This window comes from Amblyraja radiata, chromosome 7 (genome assembly GCF_010909765.2).
Source record: "Amblyraja radiata isolate CabotCenter1 chromosome 7, sAmbRad1.1.pri, whole genome shotgun sequence".
In the NCBI taxonomy this organism is placed as follows: Eukaryota; Metazoa; Chordata; class Chondrichthyes; order Rajiformes; family Rajidae; genus Amblyraja; species Amblyraja radiata.
In genome coordinates, this window is record NC_045962.1 from 3,230,441 (window position 1) to 3,254,208 (window position 23,768).

The 23,768-nt window shown below is 44.9% G+C and overlaps 1 long non-coding RNA gene across 1 annotated transcript; it reads left to right on the top strand.

Annotated features, from left to right (window-relative positions):
* Nucleotides 1-431: 431 nt before the first annotated feature.
* On the top strand, nt 432-19,122 carry LOC116974821. Its single transcript, XR_004412441.1, has 3 exons — nt 432-476; nt 8,571-8,573; nt 19,112-19,122. It is a non-coding gene; the product is annotated as an uncharacterized LOC116974821 (long non-coding RNA).
* Nucleotides 19,123-23,768: the final 4,646 nt, after the last annotated feature.

Consider the following 23,768-nt stretch of genomic DNA (forward strand, 5'->3'; position numbering starts at 1 on the left):
TCAGACTGATTGTGGTGGTGCGGGGGAGAGGTGGACAGGATAAAGGGAGACACAAAATGCTGGTGTAACTCAGCAGGACAGACAGCATCCCTGGAGAGAAGGAGTGGGTGGCTTTTCGGGTCACCTTCAGGACAGGATAAAGCCTGGCAAGTGATAGGTGGATACAGGTGAGTGTTTTTTTTAGAGGTAAATGGATGGACAAATGGCAGAGATGAAGAGACAAAAAGTGTGTGAAGTAAAGAGAGAAGAGGCGCAAATTGTGAAACCAGAAGAAGGAATATAGGTGGAAAGGGGGAGGGTGAAGGGGAGAAATGAATGCAAGTTCTGGTGGGGCACTGGGAAGGGGGTTGGGGAGGAGGGACGGGGTGGGGAGGGATGGATTGCATGTAGCTACACAAGATCCTGGTTTTACCCTGAACTGGGAAGCGTGGAACCGGAGCTGGAAACCACGAGGTACAAAATGGCGGCGCAGGCAAGTGCTGCAGAGACACACGTAGCTGTGATAATGAGTTTGGATCAGGACTATGTCAAAGAGCAGGTGAGCAGCAGGAACCACAGAGGGGAAACAGTGAGACAGGGTCTCACAGAACTCCTGTGGGAGAGAGGAAGAGAACATCTTCAAATGTTGAGAAGATTTCACAATGTCTCCATGTCTAGGATAGCTGTAGTTTTCGATTGATCTAGGTACAGTTGCTATGGAACAACTATGTTTCAAGCCATTTATTGGATCATTTCTGGAAACCATACAGGATTACAAAACATTATGGATAGTCAGCTAAGAACTAAACACATCAATGCAAATAGATCTAAAAGATGAAACAATAATTTTATAGAAACAGTAAACAGTGTGCAGGAAGGAACTACAGATGCTGGTTTACACTGAAGATAGACACAAAATGCTGGGAGTAACTCAGGCAGCATCTCTGGAGAAAAGGAACAGCTGACGTTTCAGGTCGAGACACATCTATTTATGTATTGTATTTATTTACCTTTCTTGTACATCAGTGGAGCTGCACACTAAATCTCGTTGCACTGACGTACAATGACAATAAAAGATATATTATTATTATTATTATCTTCAGACAGATTTGGAGTATCTGGACTATATGTTTTACAACCACATAAATCTGCAACGTCAGTGTATCATGACCATGTCAGACCTTGTGCTTCTCTTTTTCACAATGGTTTGACATTTTAAATTCACATTAGGTTGCTGCCATTGGGTATTTTGATTGCATTTTTATATTTTTAAACTTTTACCTATCTTTGTAGTAATATATTACTTTGTTCTTAAATTAATCTGTTGCTTATAAATTATTTACCAGAAAATGGGTAACCATTTTTACATATTCGAGAATAGTGAAGCAAGGGGTGTAAATATTAATGATTGTTCTGCTGCTTCTGAAATATTGGCATCGCTAATCACTCAGAAAAGTATTGTTGTCAAATTTATCTTTGGAATCCAAAATCTTTTTTTTGTGTCAGGGTTACTAACTAAATCAAAGGAGAAATTTGTCTGTGGAATTCTCTGCCTCAGAGGGCGGTGGAGCCCGTTCTCTGGATGCTTTCAAGAGAGAGCTAGATAGGGCTCTTAAAAATAGCAGAGTCAGGGGATATGGGGATAAGGCAGGAACGGGGTACTGATTGGGGATTATCAGCCATGATCACATTGAATGGCGGTGCTGGCTCGAAGGGCCGAATGGCCTACTCCTGCACCTATTGTCTATTGTCTATTGTCTATTGTCTAATAACAAATAAACACATGAAGTAAAGAACTAATGTCCACTTCCTTTCTCAGGGATTATTCCATCCATCATGCCTTTCCAACCTCTGCTATGGCTCCTCAATATTAAGTAATGTTGGAATATTATCAGTGGGTGAGCAGAGATGAGAGGTCAATAAGCAGGAGAATATTAAGGGAAATATTATGGGACTTTATACTAGAGTCCAAAACTAATGGCTTTTCAGAGGATTTTGAAGTCAGGAAAGGATCTCTAACAGTCCGTGTCCTTTGTGTTTTAATTGTATGTGTTAAATGTATGTTTTTAGTGTTCTTTAGCTTGTTTTAGGTGGGAGTTGGGTTGGGGGGGGATTGGGGGAATTTTTTCTAATCTCTTACCTCGACAGAGATGTGATTTTTTTCCCGTATTGTATCTCCGTCCGCACTGCGGCCTAACATAGAGGAGTTGGCGTCCTTTGCTGGAGACCGAATTTGAGAGCTCCACCGTGGTCACCTGTGGACTTACCATCACGGAGCTTGCGGTCCCTGCCAGGGATTGACCACTGAGCTCCAACCATGGGTGCATGGGGGCCTGTGCCACTTAGGCGATATTTTCGGCGACAGCTGTCGCCACATGGTCGCGGGTAACGCCTGTATTGTCGTGAGCGGTCTCCTCAAGTGTCGTTACTTATTTCTTGTCGCCGCTGGATTTTGAAATGTTCAGAGCCTCTCGGCGACAGTGGGCTTGACGTTGCCTGACGTCGCCTGTCTTCTCCTGTCATAGGTGCTGTCGTAGGTTGTCGCCAGGATGATGCCAGGTGGCGTTGGTTGTTGCCGGGTCGTGACCTCATTGAATTCCATTGGTGACAACTTACGTCAACCTACGTCAACCGGCGACAGTTCCGGCGTCAAGAGAAGTATTCAGTTGTCTTTATTTGTCGCCGACAGGGTCGTAGCTTGTCGCTGGTGGAGGTAGGTTGACTTCGGATGTCGTAGGTTGTCGCCTGTGTGGTCGAAGGTTGTTGTAGGTTTGGTCATAGGTGGACGCCCCAAGCCGCATGGAATTGTGTTGCAGGTTGATGTAGCTTGTCGTAGCTTGATGTCGACTAGGTGGACATTGTCATGGGGTGGGTGTATTTCCAGCATTACGCCGCAACAGTGACTGTCGCCACAGTTGCCTAAAAAATCGCCTAAGTGGGACAGGCCCTTAAACATCACGGAACCCGTGGTCTCTGGTTAGAGACCGACTTGGGAACTCCAAGCTGCGGGAGTTTCGATCGCCCCAACGTGGGAGCTTCGACCACCCCGATGGAGTTTCGATCGCCCCGACGGATAGTTCGACTGCCCCGACCGCAGGAGAACAAAGAGGAAGACGATTGAACTTTTTTGCCTTCCATCACAGTGAGAAATGTGGGGAATCCGCTGTGGTGAATGTTTATGTTAAGTTTTATGTAGTTGTGTGTCTTGTTTTTTTTTATAGGGCTGGTAATTTGCATATCACTGTACCTTAATTGGTACATGTGACAATAAAAGACCTTTGAAACATTTGATGTTCAATTTAAACTGGTACAATGAAATAAGCACACTTCACATTTACAACAAATAGTTCCTTTCTATGCTTCTTATCTTCTTAGGCACCCTTCGGTCATGGCTGACCATGGGTATCTCCAGGGTGCTATTCCCTATATGGAGGAAGCCTGTGTATGACTTTGTTTAACGTGGGGAGACTGGTGCACAGCCAGCCACCCCACTGTCCTTGACAGATCTGGATTGGGATCCAGTGGCATGGAGTCCAAGACGACTGGAGACCCTTTTCTGCTGCAGCCTCCTTCCCAACTGTTCTGAAGCTCCATTAAGGTCAGCCATTGTCCTCTGCCTGTTCCACCGTTGAGATCTTGGTTGGATTGCTCTTAGTCAGAGACCTCCCCCTCGACCTTACCACCATGGATGGCCCTACCAGGAGCATAGCTCCAGTCGGCATCGCTCTCAGGTCCACACAAGATTCTCCACCACGACAAGGTGACAATCCATGGAGATGCTAGAAACATAGAACATAGGTGCAGGAGTAGACCATTTGGCCCTTCGAGCCAGCACCACCATTCAATATGCTCCAAAATCACTACCCCGTTCCTGCTTTCCCTCCATATCCCTTGATTCCGTTAGCCCTAAGAGCTAATTCTAGCTCTCTCGAAAACATCCAGAGAATTGGCCTCCACTGCCTTCTGTGGCAGAAAATTCCACAGATTCACAACTCCCTGGGTGAAAAAGTTTTTCCTCATCTCAGTCCTAAATGGCCGACCCCTTATTCTTAACATCATATGTTGCCTCTAAACCAGTTAATTGATCATGAAACCTTTGTATTCCCCTTTTTTTTTTCTCGCAGAAATTCTATAATATGACTACACATAGACATCTTATTACACTGGGAACTGATTACACTAAGTGAAAGTTATCAGAGGTGACCCATAATGCTGAGACCTCATCCTTTTTTCTCAAACACTCATCTTTTGATGCCAAGTATCTCCTGTTTCCATTAAAAATTGGAAATCATTGGAAATCATGGCTGAGGGTTACGTTGAAAGGTCATCAACCTGAAACATTAACCCTGCCTTTCTCTCCAGAGATGCTGCTGAATCTATTGAGACTCTTGGAACATTTTCTATTTTTGTTTCCCAGGATCTACAGTAATTTGTATAGGAACAACCTGCAGATGCTGGTTTACACTAAAGATAAACAGAAAATGCTTGAGTTACTCAGTGGGTCAGGCAGCATCTTTGGGGAAAAGGAATAGGTGATGTTTCTGGTGTAGGCGCTACTTTAGACTGAGAGTCAGGGGAGAGGGAAACTAGAGGTATAACAAGGTACGGAATAGATCAGAGTCAGCAACAATGGTGGAGGTGATAACGATGGGATACGAACAGGACGAGTAGGGTGGGGGAGGGATGGAAAGAGAGGGAATGCATGGTTCTTGAAATTAGAGAAATCAATATTCATACCGTTGGGTTATAAGGTGCAAAATATGAGGTGCTGTTCCTCCAATTTGTGTGTACACTGAGCTACTCCAGCCTTTTGGAATGGAATGGAATGCTATTTATTGTCATTCAAACCTAGGTTTGAACGAAATTACATTTACTATAGTTTTTTACATTACAAACTTAACACAGTTTACATAAACATCCATCACAGTGAGTCTCCAACCTCCTCACTGTGATGGAAGGCAAAGTCTTATCTCTTCCCTTTATTCTTCACCCGCGGTCCAACTGCAGCATTGAGGTGAACTGGGGCCCAGATGTTAAAGCCCCCTGCTTGGTAGGATGGTAAGTCCTGTGGCCATTTAGCCACACCAGGTGATGTTAGGCCCCAGCTCCGTGTCCTTTAAACCCCTCGGATCAAGCAGACCAACCAGCGGTCCAGCAGTCCAACTGCAGCGTCTAGGTGAACTGGGGCTCCGATGTTAGAGCCCCCGGTGACGATAGTAAGTCCCCATGGCCACTAACCCGCACCGGGCGATGTTAGGCCACGCTCCGTGTCCTTTCAATCCCGCGATTCCAGCGGGAGAAGCTGCCGTTGCGGGAGCTCCGAAAAGCGGTCTCCCCCCAGGGATCTGGAGCTCCCGATTTTCCTGTCCACCGGGCCTGCAGCTGGAGCTTCCGAAGCTCTGAAGTTGGGTCGCAGCCGCGCGCCACCACAGCTCTCCCCGCTCTGAAAACGGCCAGCTTTGCGTTGTCAGGTCCGCAGGCTCCGCGACTGGAGCCCTCAGGTTGGTCCTGGCCGGAGTCCGCCGACGGCTCCTCAGTGTTAGGCCCAACGACACTGGAGACCCGCCAGGGAAAAAGTCGGGTCCCCGTACAGGGAAGAGTTTAAACGGTTTCCCCCATATCCCCCCCTCCACCCCCCACATATACACAGCTTAAAAAATAATAAAAACTAAGCTCAAAACATACATTTAACAAGACAAAAATTAAAAAAAGATGGACGACTGTAGTCGAGCCGCTGCCGTTAGGCGCCGCCACCAACCAAATATCTAGAGTGTATATGTTTATATTGTGTATATCTAGAGTTGATTTTTGATTATAGCTGTTCTTGCCTCATTTTGCATTGTAGATTCTCTGCTGGCTATGGTGTAGCCTTGGTGTGGCAGCCCAATTATATTTATTTCGAGCTTAAATTCGTTGATGACCCACAAACAAAATCTATTCACTGCCAGAAAATAAAATACTTGGGTTCTCAACATCAAAGAAGACGAAAATGGAAGTTTACTTCAGTTAGTTCAGTTTACTTTATTGTCACGTGTACCGAGGTACAGTGAAAAGCCTTTGTTGCCTGCTGTAGATGGGTTATGCATGCAACCTATAATGTAGTTACCTCATCACCACTAACCACGCCCCATCATATTAGTATAACTGTAGTATCCTCCCTTTGTTCCTCCCACTAGGTCCCAGTACGCCTGAAGGCTGGATGCAGTCAGTGCTGGGACGTGTGTGCCATGTGCTATATTAATGTACCAGTAAAGGTTACAGTGTGCCAGCTTTCACACCTTTACATGGTGTCAGAAGTTTAAAACTCGCGTTTCCCGTTTACCGGTTTTCATTTATTTTGTCCCCGTTAGTGCCCAGTGTTGGGTTTCCCTTGACATGGCATCCTCATGCCGAAAGCCATCTCCCCTTGTCTTCGACGCTGACATTGCGGAGCGATGGTCGACTTTTGTGATGGACTACACTCACTACGTCAATATTGCGCACCGGAACGACCCAGCCGCGGTCAAAGCATCACTCTTGCTCAACCTGGCCGGTCCCGACGCAATGAAGAGAGCTCAAGCCTTTGTCTACGAACCAGCGGTCCTGGATGACAACGACCAGCCGGTCGAGCCAGCTGAATCGGCCGACGACCCGGTATGTCTTTTGCGCAAATTCGCGGAGATATGTGACCTGCCCTCCAACCGTATACTGGAGCGGGCCAGGTTCTTCTCACGCAAGCAACAGCCGGATGAACCTGTTGAGTGCTTCATCGCCGACCTGCGGCACCTTGCCCAGCGGTGCCGATTTGAAACCATGCGCGACCAGCTCACCAGAGACATTCTCGTCACTGGCATGATTGATCAGAAGCTACGTGCCGACCTGCTGCAACGGCCTGACCTAACCCTGACTCAGGCAATGCATGCGTGCCGCATTGCCGAAGTGGTCACCCCTCCTCATGGACAGAGGGGTTCCGACAGCCGAGCAATAAATCTAACTGGTGTTGCTGGACAACGTCGTATGAGGGAGAACTTTCGCCCTCCACCGCGGCCCGTTCGTACATCCCGGGACCCGAGATCTAAAAAGTGTCCAAACTGCAATTACGTGCACTCCACAGAATCACAGTGCCCAGCCCTTGGGAAGACCTGCAATTTCTGCGGGAGAAGGAACCATTTTGCAGCTGCCTGCCGGTCCCGTGGGAAAGTGCCCTCAGCTCCCAGACAACTCCTAAACAACCTTCTGCAAGTTGATAGCGAGATGGATTCTCAGTCCTCTGTTGACGCTGCCCCCGACTCTGAGCTCAGCTTTTCCACGGGAGATGTAAGTATTTACACTCTCCTCCACAGCCGATCTCGCCTCCCTGATCCTTCTGTGAATATAACTGTAAACAACAAGTCCTTCTCTGCTAAGCTGGACACGGGAGCGAAAGTGAACGTAATGTCAACAAAGCTGTTCCACCAGATAAGGAAGACTGAGCTGCTGATTGCAGATCGCTCTGTTTTGCGTGCCTATGGGGGAGAGGAACTAACACCTGTGGGGAGGGCGACCTTCCACTGCGTGCTGCAGAAATCTTCCCAGGACCTGTCTTTCGTTATTCTGGACAGTGACTGCGTGACGTTGCTGAGCAACCAGGCCTGCCAGGATCTTGGTCTGGTGTCGTTTGACCGTACGGTCCACGAGGTGCAAGCTGTGATGGATCCACTATCCGAGTACCCAGACTTGTTTGACGACAAGTTGGGGAAGCTGCCGTTGGTGTACAAGATCGTGACTGACCCATCTGTGGTGCCTGTGATCCGTCCACCCCATAGGGTGTCGTTCGCCATGAAGGGCAAGGTGGAGAGTATGCTGAAAGACATGGTCAACATGGGAGTGCTGGAGGCTGTCAGCGATCCAACCGAATGGGTCTCCACCATGGTCGCCACGTTGAAGAAAGGGGCGTGTTCGAAGTTTAAGGACTTCCTATTTGGCACCAGGTTCACCGTTGAGACGGATCACCAGCCACTGGTAACGATACTGAACAAACCTATACACTGCGCTCCTGCCAGGCTACAGCGGATGATGCTGCAGCTACAGCGCTTTGACTTTAAAATCATATATAAGAGGGGCACCGAGATGCATGTTGCTGATGCACTGTCCCGGGCCCCCCGGGCATCCTGCGACCGGCACCCCTTCGAGCAGTCGGACTTACAGGTACTGAACGTTAACTTCGTCCCTTCCCAGCAACTACAGTGCTTGGTTGCACATATCGCAAACGACCCCGACCTGCAGCAGCTTGCTGCTGTCATCAAGCGCGGGTGGCCCACCAAACGGAATTCGTTGCCTGCCAGCGTCCACCCCTATTTTTTAGTCCGCGATGAGTTGGTCCTCCGGGACGGCATTATTATCAAAGGACACAAAGTTGTAGTCCCTGCTTCACTGCATGGCTTGTATTTTGACGCCGCCCACATGGGGCATCCCGGGGCAGATGCCACTATCTCACATGCCCAGGAACAGTACTACTGGCCGGCCATGGCTAAGTACATCCAGGCCAGGGTGGATTCCTGTCCGGACTGTAACTCTCTTGCCCCGCATCAGCAAAATCCTGCCGCCCTCTTTCGCCTCTGATGCCTGGACAGGTCGTCCGTTTGCAGACGCCCACCGGCTATTCCCGACTTGCCACCGTCGTCGGGTTTGACAGCGCGCCACGATCCTACCTCGTGGATTTCGAAGGGACTGTATACTGACGCAGCCGCCAGCACCTGTTGGCGGTTAACGAGCCCAAACCACCTCCTGCGATTCCGTATACCCCTCCATCGCGTGTCGAGCCTTCCTCCACTAACGTACCCTCTGCTCCTTGCATGCCACGGTCGGTCCTTTTGCCTCGGGTACCCCCCCCTGCTCCTCCCGGGTTTGCTCCCCAGGCTCTGTTGTCCCCTGCAAGGTCTTCTCTCTCTCCCACTTCCACTCGTTCTACCCCTACTGTTTCACCTGGCTCACCTGTGCCTCTCCGTTCCCCCTCCAAGCTGGGTTCTCCACCCATCTTCTCTCCCCCTTCTGTTTCTGTTCCTGTCCCTCCTCCTATTCTTTCGGGTGGGGAGGGTGAAGGTGCTGTGCGCACTCGCTCGGGTCGGATTGTAAAACCTCCGGCTCGCTACGGAGAGTATGCTTAGCTTTGCAGGTTCTGTATAATAAACCTGCCACTGTTGTAACTTGTTTAAATTGTAAGGGGAAGGATGTAGATGGGTTATGCATGCAACCTATAATGTAGTTACCTCATCACCACTAACCACGCCCCATCATATTAGTATAACTGTAGTATCCTCCCTTTGTTCCTCCCACTAGGTCCCAGTACGCCTGAAGGCTGGATGCAGTCAGTGCTGGGACGTGTGTGCCATGTGCTATATTAAAGTACCAGTAAAGGTTACAGTGTGCCAGCTTTCACTCCTTTACACCTGCTAACTGGTCAGCAGAAAGACAATACATGATTACAATCGAGCCATTTACAGTGTATAGATACATGATAAGGGAATAACGTTTAGTGCAAGGTAAAGTCCGATCAAGGCTAGTCATGGCTAGACATAAATAGGAAAGGAGATGAAGTGCCCTTTAAAATAGTGTTTCCTTTTGTGTCTTTTCAGTTCTTGCTGCTCAAGTTCATTTTGTTCATCTTCAGTGATGAGGAAGGAAAAACCTATCTGATCTTGCTCTTGAAACGCTGCGTGCCAGAAAGCATCTGCCCACCATTGGATTGGTTGGAGTAACTATTGTGCAATCTCACTGGAGGTAATATTCCATCTTCACATTAAGGACACCATCCACCATATCTTGTATATCTACCAAAATGGTCAATGGGATGGATTCAATATAGAACTGGTACACAATATTGGGCATTCATGAGCTCTCACAGTTTATCTGCTGTAACATCATGTTATCCCATTGCTACTTATAACCAAATAAATCAGCAAATTCTTCAATATGCTATTTTCATCAATCCTGGATCAAAGCATTAGAAGAGAGCTAGATTACCATCAACCTAAAAACAAGGTGCACTACAGACTACAATATAGGACAACATGGAGACGCCAGGAACTGCAGAAGTTGGATGCTGGAGTAACTCAGCGGGTAGAGCAGAAATTGTGGAGGGAATGGACAGGCGACGTTTAGGGTCGGGACCCTTCTTCAGACTCCATGCCTGATAAAAGATATGTATATTCAACATATTGTTGGAATCCATTCATATCAGTTGTGGGAGTTTTATGGCTGAAACATGTCATCAGCCTCAATTATGGACTTTGAATCTTAAGGTTAGAAGTGTAGATGTTTAATAATGATTACATCATACACTAAAGCATTTTGTGCCCCAAGAAGCACAATATTCAGGCTTGAAATTGTAGCTGCGTGGACCAGCTAGCGGGAGTATTCGTGGACATCCGTAATGTCTCCCTACTCTGTTCTGCGGTAGTCACCTGCTTCAAGAAGACCACCATCATCCCAGTGCCGAAAAAAGCAAGACCTTATGCCTAAATGACTACCGTCCGGTGGCCTTGACATTCACTGTCATGAAATGTTTTGAGAGACTAGTTATTGAATGAGTTAAATCCAGTCTACCCAGCGGCCTTGACCCACTGCAGTTCGCCTTCCGCCAAAACAGGTCCACGCATATTGAAGCAACGACCAACAAAGCACACCAATGCATCTACTTCTTTAGAAGGCTCAGGAAGTTTGGCATGTACCTTCACTAACTTCTACAGATGCACCATAGAAAGCATTTTACCAGGATTCATCACAGCTTGGTTTGGGAACAGCTCCATCCAAGACCGCAAGAAATAGCAGCGAATTGTGGACGCAGCCCAGACCATCACACAAACCAACCTCCCCTCTATTGACTCCATTTATACCTCACACAGCCTCGGCAAGGCCAGCAGCATAATCAAGAACAAGTCGCACCCTGGCCACTCCCTCTTCTCCCCTCTCTCATCGGGCAAAAGGTATAGAAGTGTGAAAACGCACACCTCCAGATTAGTTGTCCCCAGCCTCCTCCATTGTCAGTGAGGCAATGCCATAATTATACCTACAGACAACCCCCCTCTCCTCCCCCCTCCTTGATGTGTGCCTATTTCTCCCCTTCTCCTTTCCCCATCGCCTGCCACCTAAATTCCTTTCTCTGACCGCATTTAGCGCATCATCCCTCCTGGTTTCCTTATCTCATACTTTTTGTCTTTTCATTTCCGGCCTTGTTCCAACTGTATCCCAATCAACTACCCCCTCCCCCCCAACTAACCAGGTGTTGTCCTGCCCCCATCTCTCTTCCAGCCGTCTCCTCCCTACTACAATCAGCCTACAGAAGGTTCCTGACGCGCAACATCACCTGTCAATGTTCTCTAGAGATGCTATCTGACCCATTGAGTTAATCCAGCGCGTTGTATCTTTTTTTGTAATCCAGCATCTGCAATTCCTTGTGTCTACAATAGGAATACATGGCTATGTAGAGAATAACACAAATACACTTGGTAATTTCAGTAGCAAAGAACAGGCAATACCACTCATGCAGGAGTATCCTGTCATTTAAGATCATATATTTGTGCCCTCACCCAAGTAATAATAACTAGGGCCAAGGAGGTTTTTATCGCCAATAGAGCTGGCAACAGAATCTTTATCAAGGACATGGGTATCTCAATCCCAATGCTTCCTCTATTAATGATCAGCAGGATGTTTTATCACTGAAGTACTAAGGAGAAAGCTAATTTCAAAAACATGTAGTTTTGCATATCAAGGGGTAGAACCAGGACGACAATGCTAATATTTCTGTGCATTAGTCTTTTACTAATTGGACGAGGCTGTTTGTGTCACACACCAACTTAGATTTTTCAATATTTATTAACTTTCAGTAATGTACACACCACTAATATATAACGGTTTAATTGAGTGAATAGTAAGAACCTATTTCCCTTAGTAGAGAGCACAGAAAATAAGAGAAGTATAGGAAGGAAATGCAGATGCTGGTTTAAACCGAAAATAGTCACAAAAAGCTGGAGTAACTCAGCGGGTCAGGCAGCATTTCTGGAGAGAAGGAATGGGTGATGTTTCAGGTCAAGACCCTTCTTTACACTTCTCCTGTGAGTCTTGAGGCTGAAGAAGGGTCCCGACCATAAATGTCACCTATTCCTTTTCTCCAGAGGTGCTGTCTGACCCACTGAGTTACTCCAGCTTTTTGTGTCTATCTTCAAAAACAAGAGAACATAGATTTAAAGTAATTGGCAGAAGAACTAGACAGAAGATGAGGTTTTCACCCAGTAAGGGTTTTGAACTGCATGGATGAGTGGGTGGGGCAGTAACCTTAATCACATTTGCAAAGTATTGTATTGAATTGAATACATTTTATTAGCCAAGTATGTATACATACAAGGAATTTGCCTTGGTGCTTTGCTCGCAAGTAACAACACGATATACTGTAGCCAATTAAAAATAAAACATTATAATTTAAACATGTGAAGAATTAAATAAAATACCAGAGCAAAAGGAGGCTACAGACTTTTGGTTATTGAGTAGAGCTACTACTAATGGAAAAATAGTTGCTTTTATGTCTGGCTGTGGCAGCTTTGTCAGTCCAGAGTCGCCTTCCAGAGGGAAGTGATTCAAAGAGTTTGTGGCTAGGGTGAGAGGGGTCAGAGATGATCTTACCTGCTCGCTTCCTGGCACTTGCAGTGTACAGTTCATTGATGGGGGGAAGGTTGCAGGCAACAACCTTCTCAGCTGATCAGATGATTGCATGTGGCAGATTGTGTTTCCTCAGCTGCCGCAGGAAGTACATCCTCTGTTGAGCCTTTTTGACTGTGGAGTCGATGGTGGCCTCCCATTTAAGGTCCTTGGAGATGATGGTTCCAAGGAACTTTAATGACTCCACAGATGTGACTGTGGCGTTGTTGATGGTGAGTGGGGTGAGGGGAGAGGGAGCTCTCCTAAAGTCTACAATCAATTCCACTGTCTTAAGAGCATTGAGCTCTAGGTTGTTGCGATGGCAGCAGGACGCCAGCTGTGACACTTCCCGTCTGTAGGCAGATTCCACCCCATCCTGGATCAATCCAATCAGGGTTGTGTCGTCCGCAAGCTTGAGAAGCTTGACAGAGGTGTCTATGGAGGTGCAGTCGTTGATGTAGAGAGAGTAGAGGAGAGAAGAGAGTACGCAGCCTTGCGGTGCTCCTATGCTGACTGTTTGTGGGTCCGAGATGTGCTTTCCCAGCCTCACACGCTGTTTCCTGTCCGTCGGGAAGTTGGTGATCCACTGACAGAAGGGTTCAGGCACAGTCAACTGGGAGAGTTTGGAGTGTAGTAGCTCTGGCACAATGGTGTTGAATGCAGAGCTAAAATCAACAAACAGGATCCTCGCATAGGTCCCCTGGCGGTCTAGGTGCTGGAGGATGAAGTGCAGGCCTAGGTTGACTACGTCATCCGCAGATCTATTGGCCCGATATGCAATCTGCAGAGGGTTTGTGATATTTTTCAGCTTGGCCAGCACAAGCCTTTCGATGACTACAGAGGTCAGTGCAATAGGCCTGTGGTCATTAAGACCAGTAATCCTTGTCTTTTTGGGGACAGGGACAATAGTGGAGACTTTGAAGCAGGCATTGACAGTGCAGGTTTGCAGGGACTGGTTGAAAATGTCTGTGTCGACAGGACCCAGTTGCTCGGCACAGGGTTTGAGGGTAGAGGGGGAAACTTTGTCCGGTCCTGGAGATTTCTATCTTTTCTGTCTCCTGAATAGCTTTTCCACCTCCTCAATTGTTATTGTTGGTGATGGAGAAGTGGCCAGACTGATGTTGGGCAGCAAGGAGGGGGTGGGTAGTGAACAAGGGCCCAGGCTTTGCAGACTGGAGCCAGGCTGTAAGTGGGTGTTAAGTGGTGATTGGGGAGGAGTGGGTGGGGGAAGGAGGGAGGGGGTACCAGGGTTAATTTTCTGTCTAGCGAACCTGCAGTAGAACTCGTTCAGGTCAGCTGACGATTGTCCGAGGAGCGTGGTTTTTTTCCTCTTGTAGCTGGTGATTTCTTGCAAGCTCATCCACACTGAAGAAGAGTCACTTGCTGAGTACTTGCTCCTCAACTTCTCAGAGTAACTTTCCTTGGCAGCTGGGATTCCTCTTGTATTTCAGCTTGTACTTGGCCTTTAACCTGCTTGTACTTTAACCTGCAGTGCCACAGATCTGGAGCAGGAAGGCTTCATTGCACTAATACGATGAACTGAATAAGATTTCAAGATGTCATAAATATGCAAGATATTTTCCATGCCTTCTATTGAAGAGAATTGATGGCAATCAAAACTCATTGGTTCATAAAGGCTCTGTGTTGGGGCTCCTGAAGTGTCCACCAAACCAGTTTGTTGAGTTGTAAGATTAAAATAAATCGACTTGTTCAACCAGTTTGTTCATACTTAGGTTAAGAATATCCACTGGTTCAATGGTTCTTTATTCTCACAAATGCACAGCACAATGAAATTATTTTGCACAATGGCCACCATAGTGTGGCACGGTGGCGCAGCGGTAGAGTTGCTGCCTTACAGCGCTTGCAGCACCGGAGACCTGGGTTCGATCCCGACTACAGGTGCTGTCTGTATGGAGTTCGTATGTTCTCCCCGTGACCTGCGCGGGTTTTCTCCAAGATCTTTGTTTTCCTCCCACATTGGACCATTGTAATATTTTAACTTTGGAAAGAAAAGCAATTGCTTTCTATCATTCAATTCTTTTGCTTGCTCTAAAAATGAAGATGAAGGAAGAAAGCGATTATGCATGATCTCCCCAACACTTTAATTAATCCTAATTGCGCATCTTCTCCTTGACATGGGTTCAAAAACTTTGGATGCTGAAGTTCTATAATACTACTGAATTCCTCTTTCATTCAACAAGTCACGTCTCTGCATAATTATAGTCCATGGGTCAGAAAAGAACTCTTGGGACTGATCATAGCTGTGATCCGGATTGTGTCCAAAATATTTAATGTTCTGTTGCTATTTTGTCCATTTAATTGTCAAAGCACCATCATAACAGCAGAAGAACTCAATTTAAAGTATAAAACTATAAAAAAAAAGTGAATATGGTTACCAATATTATTATTAACAAAAATACTCAATCTGATAAAGCTGGCAATTACAATTAAATACCCACTCTAAATAGGGTCAAACCTTTAATTAGATCTTATTATGCTGATGAATGAAAACTATTCACTCCCAGAAGGGTTTTCTTTTAATGATATATTTAACTTTGGTGGTCAAATTCAGTCATGAGTGGCAAATGAATAACTTTTAAAAATCTATTTTAATGACCATGAACAGCTTCAAATTAACACACCTTAACAACAAAATGAAAGACTGATGATGAAATGACTCCTATGTTTGATTTATTTTTGGTTGATCAAGAGCTATTGGTGATGCTGACCTGGTATGAACTGTTCGGAAGTCCTTCAGTGTCAATGAAACAACTACAGAAGTAGACAAATCATGTCTGCTAACAAAGTAGAATTAGTGAACAATTGTAGCCAATTTATTTTGCATGAAGCTACTACATTACAATATGGCATCAACCACAATCTAATTTTATATACTGTAGTACCTCTGGTATGGTGACACATCCTAAGGTGCTTCGCAGAAAACAAAATTTGATATAAAACTACAAAATGAGATATTAGGATGATGACCAATGGATGTAAGAAGAAAGAAAGGAAAAATGATGTTGGGAGAGAGTTCCTGACTTTAGAACTTTGGTACTGTGAGCATCGGTGAAGAGATTCAAATCCAAGCTTGAATTGGAAGAACACAAATGTTTTGGTGTATTTAAAGGGTGGAGAAAATGATAGAGATGGGATAGAGAGAGGCCAGGAATGAAGAGCTGTCATCTACATTTAAAATCTGTAAGAAGGAGTTGCAGATGCTGGATCTCGACCCAAAACGTTTTGGTCTCGCTTGGTCTGGCCGATATACAGGAGTCCGTCCACACCTGGAACAGTGGTTACAGTAGATGAGGTTGGAGGAGGTGCAAGTGAACCTCTGCCTCACCTGAAAGGACAGTCGGCATCTTTGGACAAAGTCGAGGGAGGAGCTATAGCGACAGGTGTTGCATCTCCTGCGGTTGCAGGGGAAGTTACCTGGGGAGGGTGTGGGAAGGGTAGGAAGGGATGAGTTAACCAGGGAGTTGCAGAGGGAACGGTCTCTGCAGAAAGTGGAAAGGAGTGGAGGTGGGTAATGGTGACTAGTGATGGGATCCCATTGGAGGTGGCGGAAATATCGGAGAATTATGTGTGGTATGCGACGGCTGATGGGGTGGAAGGTGAGGACTAGGGGGACTCTGTCCCTGTTGCGGCTGATGGGAGGGGGAGCAAGGGCAGAGCTGCGGGATATTGAGGAGACCCATGTGTGAAGGCCTCTTCTATGATGGACTAAATTAAACTGAATTGATCAGATGTATCAAAGAGTCCTGTGGGAAGCTAGTGGAGAAATGAAATATATGATTCATGTTAGACACAGCTGAGGTGCAGGAAGACAGGAGGGTGGCTAATGTTGTGTCTCTCTTTAAGAAGAGCTGCAAATAAAAGACTGGGAACCATAATGGGAAAGTAAGTAGTGAGGAACCAAAGGACAGGCACGGTCAGGGCCGGCCTTAAGCCAATTGGTCCAATTGCTCCCAATTGGGCCCCGTTCCTAAGGGGGCCCCGCACTAATTTTCCGTATTTCGTACGGAAATGCAGTACGAATACGGAAATACGAATTTGCGTTGTTAAATACGGATTTAAAGAAAAACAAACAAAATAATCGTTACAACGAGTCACCCGCTGCACCGGCCATGAGTCAAAAACGATTTGTTAACTACCACTGTTAGCACATGTTAACAGCCAGTAGTTAACACGTAATTATACAATGTGTCATCAATACATCAATCCACATTCCTCAGTAAATGTAATTGTGTTTTGATCAAGTTTTAATGACGCCATGTTCCTTTGAATAAAGTTCACGGGAGTCCCGTGAATTTTATTCAAAGGAATGCAGCGTCATTAGAGATACAGCATGGAAACAGGCCCTTCGGCCCACCGGGTCTGCGCCGACCAGCGATCCCCGCACATTAACACTATCCTACACCCACTAGGGACATTTTTTACATTAACCAAGCCAATTAACCTACAAACCTGTACGTCTTTGGAGTGTGGGAGGAAACCGAAGATCCCGGAGAAAACCCACACAGATTACAGGGAGAACGTACAAACTCCATACAGACAGCACCCATAGTCGGGATCGAACCTGGGTCTCTGGCGCCGCATTCGCTGTAAGGCAGCAACTCTACCGCTGCGCCTTTGTGACTGCCCAATTGAATAAAGAAGTTGGGACATTATATCTATTTGTATAAGATGCTGTTTCTTGCTGTCGGCAGTGGCTTTTCCCGTCATTCACTTGACCACCACCACCAGCTTCTCCCGTCGCACTGTCCTGTCAACCTCTTCTTCCATCCCCTCCCCCACACCACTGTCCCCCTCCCCCTCCTCCCTCCCACACTCCCTCCACTCCCCCCCCCCCCCCACCACCCCCTCCTCCTTCTCCCCTGGGATTGCCAACATTCTCCACCTTGGAAGCAGCAGCAGGTGAGAGGGGAGGGAGCCCCACAGTGACCGAGCGTGTCCTGTAGGTGGCGGCGGCGACATGAAGAAAGCGCTGTCCTCAGGGGCTACAACGTGAGCCGCAACAACAGCCCTGCCACCGGACCATGCGGTGGGTGAAGAAGGGATCGCTGGTGAACCTTGTGTCAGTAGTGGGCTAGGAAGCCGGGGCTGTAAACGGCCAGGGAGGTGGTAGGAGACGGGGATGGGTCGGCAGCTCATTCCATTCACAATCAGTTGACATTTTATATTTGTTTTGTTGACGTTTCTGCCACTCCGTGGTGGTGTAGAGACCCAGGAGGGGGGTCATTAGCGGGCCAGAAAGGCTCTGGAACCGAGGGTGCTGGAAAATCAGTGCTCACTCAACCTGTAGTTGCTTAACTAGGAGACAGTACAAGTCAGTGAACAGTTGATTGATGGGTGAAATCTGCTCCTCTGTCTTATGATCTTATGAATAGGAATCGTCTGGAGCAAGGGCAAGAACAACTGACCTCGAATGTGTTTATGAAATGGAATATGGGAAACTTGCCAAAAGTACTATTGAATCATCAAGTCCAGAGATAAAGGGTTTAGCTGCACGTTAAAGAGGCAGAAGTAGGCAGTTAGCATTTATTTCAAGAGGGCTTGTATACAAAAACAGGGAGCTCTATAAGGCGTTGGTCAGGCCGCAATTGGAATATTGTGAGCAATTTTGGGCACCATATCTGAGGAAGGATGTGCTGCCTCTGGAGAGGGTCCAGAGGAGGTTTACAAGAATGATCCCAGGAATGAGTAGGGTTTATTGGCACTGGGATTGAATGGCGGAGCAGACTTGATGGGCTGAATGGCCTAATTCTACTATTCCTTATGACCTTATGTTATGCCAATAGCTTTGACATAGGTTGTGGTCAGATATGAGTAAGTTTGGAAACATATTATATGTAATGTGTTTTTCACAAAAATTACTTACTCAGGCTGTTTGAATTTTGAACTTTTCTATCACTTTGACAGTGCATTTGGCAGTGACTCCAAAATATTGCCACTGGGATGTGTCTGAAGTGTTCCCTTACTGTTGTGGCACAGTGCTTAGGATACAAACTACTGATCAGGAATAGTAATCATAAATACATAGTATTTCCTGTAAACCAAGGCTCTGGGAATTCCATCCTAGAGCACTTTTTCTATTTAAAAATTTTTTTTGCCTTCCTTTCTAAGATTTCCCTCACATCACTTTCACCCTCCTTTGAATCCATTATCATTATGAAATGAGATAGACACAGAAGGCTGGAGTAACTCAGTGGGACAGGCAGCATCTCTGGAGAGAAGGAATGGGTGATGTTTCGGGTCCAGACCCTTCTCTAGGCTGGTAGAAGAAGGGTCTCGACCCGAAATGTCACCCATTCCTTCTCTCCAGAGATGCTATCCTATCCCGCTGAGTTACTCCAGCATTCTGTGTCTACAGTATCTTCTGTCTTTTAAGTTCCTGGGAACCATCATCTCCAAGGACCTTAAGTGGGGGGCTACCATCGACTCCACAGTCAAAAAGAGGATGTACTTCCTACGGCAGCTGAGGAAGCACAATCTGCCACAGGCAATGATGGTCCAATTCTACACAGCCATCGTAGAGTCTGTTCTCACCTTCTCCATCATGGTCTGGTTTGGCTCAGCCACCAAGCACGACACCTGGAGGCTGCAGCGAATCGTCCGATCAGCAGAGAAGATTATTGGCTGCAACCTTCCCTCCATTGATGAACTGTACACTGCAAGGGCCAGGAAGCGAGCGGGCATGATCATCTCTGACCCCTCTCACCCTGGCCACAAACTCTTTGAATCACTTCCCTCTGGAAGGCGACTCCGGACTGTCAAAGCTGCCTCAGCCAGACATAAAAACAGTTTTTATCCACGAGTAGTTGCTCTACTCAACAGCCAAAAATCTGTAGCCTCCCTTTGATCTGGTATTTTGTTGGTTCACATGATTGATCAATGGTGTTTTTTTTTTTTTTTAATATTTTATTTTATTAGAAGTAAGTACAGTCATATGGCACCAAAGTGCCTAATATATATTTTCATAATACATTTTATGTACAACTTCTTTTTTTTTATTTTTTATTACACTGAAAAAAGATTAGAATAAGAAAAAGAAGTTAGATAGTAAAGGATAGAAAGATGTGAAATATATAGTGTGTGAAAAAAGAAAACGAGTAAATGAAGAAAGTTGAGAGAGAGAATAGAGAAAATAAAATAAAATAAAAAAAGAAAAGGAGATCATTATTTATAGTCTTGACCAACCCTCGTCCAGTCCTGAAACAGTTATTTTTTACAATTGTGTTGCACCATATGATTCCAAAAAAACGACGAATGGAGACCAACTCGTTATGAATTGGTCTGATTTATCCATTAGGAGGAATCGCATTTCCTCAAGATGAGCGGTGTCCAACATACTTGCAATCCACATTTTAAGCGTTGGTATTGATGTACCCTTCCAAAATTTAAGAATTAATTTTTTTGCTATTATTAAACCATAGCTAAGGAATAGATTTTGAGATGTGTTCAATTTATTCCCATCTTCCATTACGCCAAATATAATCATTTCAGTATTAGGTTCCATTCTTGTCTTGAATAATTTTGTAAATATTTCAAAAATATCATTCCAAAATCTATAAAGTTTTATGCAGGAAACTAAGGAGTGTGTTATAGTTACCTTTTGGGCTAGACATTTATCACAAGTGGCGGATATATTTGGATAAAATTTGTTCAATCTTGTTTTTGAATAATATAATCTATGTACAATTTTAAATTGAATTAGATTATGTCTTACATTAATTGAACATTTGTAAATATATATCAGGTTATTTTTCCCATTTAACCTTCGTAATTTTTATCATTAGTTCCCGTTCCCACTCTTCTCTAAGTACCTCTGTCGATGGTAGGTCTATATTTAGAATACTATTATATAAATATGATATTCATTTTTGTGAGTCAGCTTCAATATTCATTGCTTCTTCCAATAAGTCAGGAGTTACTTTTTGATATCCTTGTATATATTTTTTCACGAAATCGCAAATCTGAAGATATTTAAAATATTGGTTGTTTTACAATTTAAATTTTAATTGTAGTTGTTGGAATGATAGTAAGTTTCCCATTTCGTACATATCCCCGACCCTTCTAATTCCGAGACTTTCCCATTGGTTATATGTCTTATCAATAAGAGATGGTTTAAATAAAGGGTTATTCGCTATTGGCATTAACAGTGATAGATTTCTTAATTTTAAAGATAATTTTATTTGTTTCCAAATTCTTATTGTACCATATATAATTGGGTTCTTCTTATATATTGTGTTATTCAGTTTTTTTGGGGAGAAGAGGATCGTTCCTATATTACAAGGATGGCAATCCTCCTTCTCCATTTTTATCCATTCTGTCTGTTGGGTAGAACTATCCAACCAATAAATCATATTCTTAATATGCACTGCCCAGTAATAATACATAAAATTCGGAAGTGAAAGTCCCCCGACCTCTTTTGGTTTACATAAGTGTTTTTTTGTGATTCTATGTGATCTATAGTCCCAAATATAATTAGTAATATTAGAGTCTAATTTAAAAAAAAAATATTTTGGTATATATACCGGTATAGATTGAAATAGGTATAGTAATTGTGGTAGGAAGATCATTTTTATTGCATTTATTCTACCTAATAATGATAAGGGAAGTATTTTCCAAAATTTAATCAACGTATTAAGTTTATTTAATAAAGGCATGAAATTAGCATTGAATAATGCTTTATATTTTCTAGTAATCTGAATACCCAAATATTAAAAAATTTCTGTTGCGATTTTAAAGGGGAACTTCAGTAAGTGTGTAGGTTCTTGAGGTTTTAATGTCATTATTTCACTTTTATTCCAGTTTATTCTATATCCAGAAAAAGACCCAAATTCCTCTATTAAGTTTAATAAATTTGGTATGCTCGTTTGTGACTTTGTAATATATAAAAGTATATCGTCTGCATATAATGAGATTTTATTCTTTGAGTCCCTGGTATTATAGCCCTGAATATTCGGATCAATGGTGTTTTATCATTAATGTTTTATTATTATTAATGTTTTGTGTTTTCTGAGACATTCGTAACTGTCACTATATGTCATGTTGCTACTTGTGGGTGGAGCACCAAGGCAAATTCCTTGTATGTGAATACTTGGCCATTAAACTTACTTACTTACTTAAACCAGCATCATTATGAAATGTTTTCTTTTTCATAATAATTCTTAGACACATAAGATGATGGGTTACTGTCTCAAAATCCTTTTTTTTAAATTTTTTTTTTTTTTTTTTTAAACCAGTTTATTCAATTAATTAAAAAAAAATATTACACTACAATAAAACAAGCCAGAACCCACCACCATAATACAATACAAACATGTAATAAACTACTATACAACTATGATACAATCCTTATTGAGGATACATTCAACACCCTGCGGAGCCCAGCGGTCCCGGAACTCCCTCAGGGTGCCCGCAGACAGGGCGTATTCCCTTTCTAATCCCACCCGGGCACGGACGTAACCCCGGAAAAGGGGCAGGCAGCTGGCTCGGGTAGAGCCCTCCACCGTCTGGCGCCGTGACTCGCGGATGGCCAGCTTGGCCAGGCCCAGGAGCAACCCAACCAGGACATCTTCAGCCCTACGCACAGGGTGTCCAAAGATGAGGATGGTGGGTGAAAAATGCAGCCAGAAGGCAAGGAGCAGCCCCTTTAGGTATTCAAACAGTGGCTGCAGCCTCACGCACTCCATGTACACGTGGTACACAGACTCTTCCAGCCCGCAACAGTGGCAGGCGGCTGGCGAGTCTGTAAACCGCGAGAGAAACAGGTTGCAGGGAACACCTCGGTGCAATACCCTCCACCCCAGGTCCCCAATGTAGAGGGGTCTCAAAATCCTTTGGAGGGACGGTTATTGACTTAACCGTGCTATGGTGACTAAAGAATAACGTTGTTGGTACAACCAACAATAAGCATTCAATGAATGTAGTCTTTCCAGCACTGCCCTCATTCTAAGAAAAAATTATATAACTTGTCTAACCTCTCTCACATTTTTTATTCATAGAGTTGTTTTAGCAGAGAATTAGATAATTGAGTCTGCATCTGTTCCTTGCAAAGCGATCCAGTCGCTTAAATTCTCTGTTCGTTCTAACAGCTCTGCAGCCTTTTTAAAATATCTCATGTATTTCTGTTGTATTTTTGTTTCTTCCTACACTAGGGTTCCAACTTTCTCACTCCCAAATAAGGGACAAAAGGTCAAAATAAGGGACAAATTCTTGATGGCAATTCATTGACCGACTCGGCTGTGGCTGGGTGAATGATGAGTTGGCCCGGGTGCTGGACTGCACACAAAGCCCAGCCGGCGGGCCAGCTGAGGGGTTTTGGCCAGCGCGACATCGCGTGCAAAGTCCAGCGCCCCATCCAACTCATGAACCAATGATCGGCCATGAGAAGGAGGGGTGGTGGTGTCGGCGGTAAGCGAAGGTCCGAAGGTCGAACAGCTGGCCGGGCTGCCGACCGACGGGGCCACGGGCGAGGCGCTGCTGCTGCTGCTGCACTCCATGGGCTGCACTACGTCGGGACGGGTGAGGCGGGGCCGGACGCGGCGCTCCGACCCGGCAGTCCCCTCGACCCGAGTAGTAGCAGTCAAATACGGGACAAGGGCGGTCCCGTATGGGACTAACCAATGTAGGCCAATATACGGGATGTCCCGGCAAATACGGGACAGTTGGCAACACTAACCTACACCACACCCTCAGGTAGTGCACACCAGACCTTTATTACTTACATCACCCTTGGATCTTTAATCATTTGAAATCACTTAATCCTCTATGATTCTGATTATTTCTATTTTCTGATACAAGATTATCCTGATGCTTGCACCCACCATAATTTCATTTAAGCCAGAGAGAAAAAAGAGGAAAAGAGGTAAAAATTAGAGAGAACACTGAAGGAAAATACTCAAGCAGAGTGTTTGAAGTGCACTTAATCCAGTGGAACAGCATCTCATATTTCGCTTACAACCCAGAATAATGATTACTACAACTTCAAAAGTAGACTTTGCACCCCCTCTCTCTCCATCCCTCCCCTATCCTAGTTTTCCAACTAGTTACATTGTCCTCCTGATTATTATTATTATTTTTATTATTATTATTTTTTTATTTTGTTTTAATTTATTTTATTTATTATT